Here is a 7,756-nt window from a genome sequence, read left to right as displayed (position 1 = left end):
ATTTGTGAGAGCGGGCTCCCCGGCCTGAGTACTTTTTATATTTCCTCAGGTGGTTCTGAGATACAGCCAGGCTTGCAGATTCCTGCTTTGGAAGGTCTCTAGACCCAGCCAGGTGACAGTCTTTCAATGAGGATAGCTGAAGAAGCTACATGTGATTATGCATCAAAGCATTTCATTTAAAGATGGAATTTTTAGTAACAATTCGATTATCGTTGCCATGACACATCTAATCGGTTCTGGTTAGACTAGGCTTCTCGGTCTAACTTACAGTACCTGGGAGGTATAACCTAGTACCTCGGCAAATTGTACCGAGGTAAAAGAAAAGTGGCATTATGAATGTATTTGGATTTATGTTTTTAATTTTTTTGTTTTTTTTATATTAAATATAATTTATTATCGAATCGGTTTCCATACGACACTCAGTGCTCATCCCAACAGGTGCCTTCCTCCATGCCCATCACCCATTTTCGAATGTATTTGGATTTAACAATTTTCTTACCTAAACATCGAAAGTCTGTCACCAGTACCAGAATTTCTTTTCGGTGGTTGTAGGGTGTACTTATTTCGGGTTACTCTAGGCTGCTCATCTGAGCGCAAGTGTTACTTCCCTGGTTAGAATCCACCCTTTGTTATTACTGAGGACTTCCTCCTTGGTGTCTCCCCTACTGGAGAAATTACTATTTTTTCTCAACTGAGGCTATACCTCACCTGCTCTTCTGCACCTTTGGTCCTGACCATTCTTTCGGTGTTGGGGTAGAGGGCCCTTCATGGTCTTTTCATTGTCGCCCCGTCTGCAGTAGGACTTCTCTTTCAGTTAACTCCCTTTTGATTTGTGGCTCAATTTCATTCATAGCCTGCTCTTGGTTAAGACGGTGATTCATTATTGAAGGATTGCAGACTATCTTTACTTCTAAATTTGTTTCCAGATGCTTCTTATGGAAGCAAACCGTGCTTTGGAAAACATCGATTGCTCAAAGTTGTCATTCATTGCTGAGGCTAAGGCTCTTTTTTGGTATGGGTAACAGTCAGGAGCAAAGAACCTTGTGCATAAAATGCACCGTTTGGATGAAGGAATAGCAAATATTTAAGGCCAACAATTTTTTTCTAAGATCGTAAACTTTCTACATCCATTATTCTACATTATATTACCTAGTTCTTCAGTATTCTTTCTTTCTTCCAGTAGACATTTTGTAAGAGCTTGGACAAGATGCAACGGATCTAGATGTCAGGCTGAGGGGGTCAAAGGTGGATAAAATGCAGCCTAACTTGACAATAAGGATCATGTCTTGGATTATGTCTCATGTGTAGAGGATCAATGGATGTTTTTGAATGACGAATGATAAACAGCAAAGCAAGAACATGAAATGGTGAAAAATGGCCACCTCCATTTTGGATGATATCAAGGTTCAGAAAGACCTCTTAAAAATTGAACTTCTGTTTGGGGAAAGATAGAGTAGACTTACTTTTTCCCATTCCTGCCACTAAGTACAACTAAACCCCCTGGATATTACATATAAAATAAACATGAGCCTCTGAAAGGTTGAAAGTAGAAAGTAGACCCAAGGCACAACAAGGTGGATGGTCACCTGGCTTATCTTTTATCCCATACATTCCATCCCTGGAGGTGAAGAAGCTGGCATCCCAATGAGCCCAGACATATAGAGCCCCAATGAAATAAAGCCCCTGCTCTCTTTAGCCAAAAAAAACTAGAAAAGGAGCAAATAGAATTCAGCAACATATATGATAATTCTATAGCATGGCCAGGTGGGGGTTATCCCAGTGATACAAGGCTGATTCAGTATTTGAAAATTAGGCTACATGATTTATCATATTAATAGACTTATGAAAAAAACACAAATAATCGTATCAATCAATGGATGCAGAAAGATTTTGACAAACTTAACAGCCATGTCATGATTAAAAAAAAAAATCAGACATTATACTTACGGGTGAGATCAGGAATTGAGTCAGGGTGTCCACTGTCACCATTCTTATTCAGCATATTACTGGAAGTTCTAGCCAGTGCAATAAGACAAGAAAAAGAAATAAAAAGCATACAGATGAGAAAGGAAGAAATAAAATGATCGCTATTTGTAGATTACATGATTGTCTACATAGAAAATCCCAAGGAATCTGGGAAAAAACTCCTATAGCTAATAAGTGAGCTCAAAAGAAAAAGAAAAAACCCAGCATACCAGATGGACACACAAATATCAACTGTATTTCTATATATTAGCAATGAACATACGGCCACTGAAATTAAAAATGTATTACTCTTTGTAATCATTCAAAAAAAGGAGAATACTCAGATGTAAAAATCTATATGTAAAACATCTACAGGACTTGTAAGCTGACAATTAAGTAACGTTGATGAACGATATCAAAGAAGATCTCAATAAATGGAAAGAGGTCATAGATTGGAAGACCCAATATAGTAAAGATATCAATTCTCCCAAATTAACATACGGTTTTAATGTGATTCCTATAAAATCCTTGTAAGATTTTTTTTTATGGATATGGACAACATTATTCTAAAATTCATATGGAAAAGCAAAGGAAATACAATAGCTGAAACAATTTGAAAAGGAAGAGTGAAGTGAAAGGAACCAGTCTAACTAGTTTCAAGACTTATTATGTAGCTACTATAGTCAAGACTCTATGATACTGTCCGAGGAAGTAGAAATGTAGATTGAGAGAACAGAACAGAAAACCCACAGTTCGGCTCACACAGATATGCACAACTGATGTTTTGACACAGGTGCAAAAGAAATTCAATGGAGAAAAGAGCGCCTTCTCAACAAATGGTATTGAGCAGTCCATAGGCAAAAGAGTGAAACCTGACGTGAGACTCATACTTTATACAAAAATTGACTCAAAATGATTCATAGATTTAACTGTAAAACACAAAACTATCAAACTTTTAGTAAAACACAGAGGAGACAATCTTAGTGACCTAAGACTAGGCAAACAGTTCTTAGGCTTGACCCCAAAAGTATGATTTATAGCAGGAAAAACTGACACATTGGACTTCATCACCATTAAAACCTTTTTGCCCTACAAAAGACTCCGTTAAGAGGATGAAAAATCAAGTTCACAAGTGAGAAAACTTGTTTTCTAACAAGCAGGCAAAAACATATTCAGCCTCATTAGCCATTAGGGAAATACAAATGAAAACCACAACAAGGTATTGCCACACTCAAAGTGGCTTAAATAAAAAATAGTGACATTACGTGCTGCTGAGAATGAGGACGAGCTGGGCTACCCACACGTTACTGGTGGGAATGTAAAAAGGTGTAGCCACTCTGGAAACAGTTTGATAGGTTCTTTATGTCTGATAGTTCCTACAGGTTACTACCATACAACCTAGCAATGACACCACTGGGCATTAATCCCACAGAAACATGTACACAAATGTTTATAACAGCTCTATTCATCATCTCCAAACGTTGGAAACAACCCAGATGTCCTTCAGTGTATGAACAGTTAAACACACTGTGGAGCGCCCATACCAGGCGATATCACCACTCAGCACAAAAGGGAGCAAATTGTTGATACGTGCAACAATGTGTATGAATCGCTAGGCAACTATGCTTACAGGGAAAAAATGCAATCCCAAAGGGTTAAATACTATATTATTCCATTTAAATAACATTGTTGAAGTGGTAAGATTCTAGAAGCAGAGAATAGTGAGAACAGCGGTCAGCAGGAGTCAAGGAGTTGGGGAATATGAGGGAGTGGACATTGGGGTAAAACGGCAGCTGGAGGGATCTTGACGATGTTAAAAATATTCTGGGGGCGCCTGGGTGGCGCAGTCGGTTAAGCGTCCGACTTCAGCCAGGTCACGATCTCACGGTCCATGAGTTCGAGCCCCGCGTCGGGCTCTGGGGCTGATGGCTCGGAGCCTGGAGCCTGTTTCCGATTCTGTGTCTCCCTCTCTCTCTGCCCCTCCCCCGTTCATGCTCTGTCTCTCTCTGTCCCAAAAATAAATAAATAAATAAATAAAAAGTTGAAAAAAAATTAAAAAAAAAATATTCTGTATCCTGACTGTATCAATGTCAATATCCTGCTTGCCATGCTGCACTCTAGTTTTGCAAGATGTTGTCATTGAAGAAAACTGGACCAAGCGTACATGAGATCACCCTGTATGGTTTCTCACACATTCATGCGAATCTACAGTTCTTTCAAGATTAAAAAGTTTAATAATCGTAATTAAAAAGTCCAAATCTTGGGGTGCCTGGGTGGCTCAGTCGGTTAAGCGTCCAACTTCGGCTCAGGTCATGATCTCACGGTTTGTGGGTTTGAGCCCCGTGTTGGGCTGTGTGCTGACAGCTCAGAGCCTGGAGCCTGCTTCGGATTCTGTGTCTCCCTCTCTCTCTGCCCCTCCCCTGCTCGTGCTCTGTCTCTCTCTTCCTCTCAAAGCAGAATAAACGTTAAAATTTTTTTTAAAAAGCTTCACCATTATGGTACGGTAAACTCAAAATGCTTCATGGTGCTTGATGAAGACTTGTCTGGTCTGGCCCAGTGATTCCCGACCCTGGCAGCTTGTGAGAATTATATATGGAGCTTATAAAGAATACTGATGCCTGAGCATTACTCCAGCTAATTAGATCAGGATCTCTGTGAGGTAACTAGATAATAATTAGTATTTTCTTTGATCACTGGTCACTACAGACCATAGGCTCCATGAAGCCTGTTTTTGCTCTCCATTGTAGGGCTAGCTCCTAACTCAGTGTCTGTCCCCTGGGACATGCTCAGTTCATATATGCAAAATCAGAGGTGCTCGGTACACATGTGGGGTGAGAGGTGCCGGGTACACGTGTACGGGGTGAGAGGTGCTCAGTACTTATATACGAGGTGGGAGGTGCTCAGAATGTATATGGGAGGTGAGAGGTGCTCAGTACTTATATGCGAGGTGGGAGGTGCTCAGAATGTATATGGGAGGTGAGAGGTGCTCAGTACTTATATGCGAGGTGGGAGGTGCTCAGAATGTATATGGGAGGTGAGAGGTGCTCAGTACTTATATGCGAGGTGGGAGGTGCTCAGAATGTATATGGGAGGTGAGAGGTGCTCAGTATGTACGTGCAGGATGGGAGGTGCTCAGTACTTATAGGCGAGGTGGGAGGTGCTCAGTACATATACACGAGGTGGGAGGTGCTCAGTACTTACATGCGAGGTGGGAGGTGCTCAGTACTTATATGCAAGGTGGGAGGTGCTCAGGACATATATGCAAGGTGGGAGGTGCTTAGTACATACATGCGGGGTGGGAGGTGCTTAGTATGTATATGGAAGGTGAGAGGTGCTCAGTACTTACATGAGAGGTGGGAGGTGCTCAGTATGTATATGGGAGGTGAGAGATGCTCAGTATGTACGTGCAGGATGGGAGGTGCTCAGTACTTATAGGCGAGGTGGGAGGTGCTCAGCACATACATGCGAGGTGGGAGGTACTCAGTACGTATGCGCGAGGTGGGAGGTGCTCAGTACGTATGTGCAGTGTGGGAGGTGCTCAATACTTACATGGGAGGTGGGAGATGCTCCGTATTCATATGCGAGGTAGGAGGTGCTCCGTACCCACATGTAAAGTGAATGAGTAGAGGGCAAGTAGAAGGGTCCTCCTCCCCTCTTTTGCTGCCTCCCTGAACCCATGAAAGAAGAGAAAGAGGGGATAAAGTGCCTTCTCTGGTGTCCTTTTCATCCCTCCAGCGCGTCGTTACAAAATTGCGTTAGGGTCACAGCACTGCTCCAAGAGAGATCCACCCCATATCTGGAAATGATGACGGTGCCTCCTTCTTCACACTCAATCAACAAATTCAATGAAAGTGAGACAGAAGCTGACAAGGAGGCTGAAATGACACATCATCTTACTCATGCAGGAATAACAGAAAACATTTTAAATGCAGCTAAAAAAAAAAATTCAAGTCACTGACAAAGAAATGAAAACAATTTGCTGAGTTTTGTCCTTTTCATTTCCCCCTCCCACGAAGCCTCCTCAAGTCCAGACGCGATCATTGATTATGTATGTCCTGCCTCCTTTACCTCCGTGGTCTCCTTAAATCATTCTCCAAATCCAGCCCTTCTCCTGCTCGCTCTCTCTCTCTCAAAAATAAACATTAAAAAAAAAAAAAAAAAGAATTATCTGGCCCAAAACATCCACAGAGCTGAGGTTAAGAAACCCTGGTCCAGATCTGGCTGTGCACGATTTAGTAATTCTTATGTCAGATCTCTCCGGCCATGTCCTGGAGTGTCATAGTATTTTAGTGTTCCTGGGTGTCAGTTTGACAGAGAGAATGTCTCCTACTTGCTGTGCTGAGGTACCAGGAGAAGAATTTTGATATGCTCCTTTGAAATCTCGTAACACATGAGAGGTGCTGTTGAGAAAAAGCCTGTCCTCGATTTGACACCTCTGAAGACTTCAGGCAGGATCTATGAAATTCAGGTGATCGACCTCCCTAAATCTCCCCTTCTTCAGTGCGGGAGACATATTTTTGTCTTGAGCCTCAAATTGTTCTGGCCATCCGGGACACGTCTGTAAAGGGGAGTCGGAGGAGGTGAACAAGCACGTATTTGTTACTTTGTGTACGACAGCTGTTACTGGGATCCTTGCATTCAGAAGGAAGCCGGTTGCTAAACCCAACAATTGTACCATCTAGACAACATCTCGTGTTTTTCATGATGTGTACCTCTCATTAACTATAAAGCATTTAACAGACATGCGTTCTTATTAAAGACCTAATTAATGCCCACGGTACTCGTGGGGAGCAAAGAGGAGGTGGGTCATATTATTCCCGCTTTAAGAGGTGATAATTAAGCCTGGAGTCGTACACTGACTATTTGAAGAGTACATTGTATCTCTCGGCTGCCGGCACTGATTCATCAGACCCTGATTAGCGTCCAGTCACAAATGTAGAATTTCAAAATCCTTTTTAAATGCACACAGCAGATTGTGAAGGGTGGTTGCTAATCAGAGAAGGACAGCACAGCAAAGACATTTCCATTCCTAGGAGTTTACCCTTTTTAAACAAACATGCAGCAACAGAAAAGTAAAAGGGGGGAAGAGTATAGATTACGGTTCAATAGACACTTATTATGGGCTACGTGCATGGCACCAAGTCCAAGGCTAGATACCGCAGAAGATGAAATATAAATATATATTCTTGATGTGTCATTTACTATGTAAGTTGGAGACTTGAGACAGTCTGTAAAAACAGAGAACTGTAAAAGTCATAATGTAACATGTACACGTGCCAAAATGTGCCTATAGGAAGCTTCGGTGTGTGGAAAACAAGAGAGGCTTTTATGAAAAAGGTAGAATTGGGGAGGAGCCTGGAAACAGTAAAGGGATGGGTTCAAGTGGACAGAAGGAATCTGGGGAAATAGGATTCGACTAGACAAAAGGGTTAGTGAATATAGGTGGGGTCATTCTTTGTACTTTCTGGAAGAGAAAGAAACTTAGCAGCTCTCAAGTGGTCATTTCCTGATGGGTGAACAGAAGGCAAAAAAGCCGGAGGGTAAGGGGACAGAATAAACAACGTGTTTAGGAGACAGAGGAGGAAGACTTCCTGAGTTCCAGTTACACCCGGATCCCTGGCTCCATCTCTGCCTGAATCTCAGATGCAAATAAAATCCAGTAGTTTGTTGACCAATAGCAGAACCTAAGCCTTCACTGTGTCCAGGATTCCCAGCCGTGGGCAAAGGAATGGGGACACAGGCTTGAGACTTCCCGGATCTAAGCCCCAAGGCACCAAACCTTGGCATCAGC

The sequence above is a fragment of the Felis catus genome, chromosome D2 (assembly GCF_018350175.1).
Source record: "Felis catus isolate Fca126 chromosome D2, F.catus_Fca126_mat1.0, whole genome shotgun sequence".
Classification (NCBI taxonomy): Eukaryota; Metazoa; Chordata; class Mammalia; order Carnivora; family Felidae; genus Felis; species Felis catus.
Note: the sequence above shows the minus strand (reverse complement) of the source record.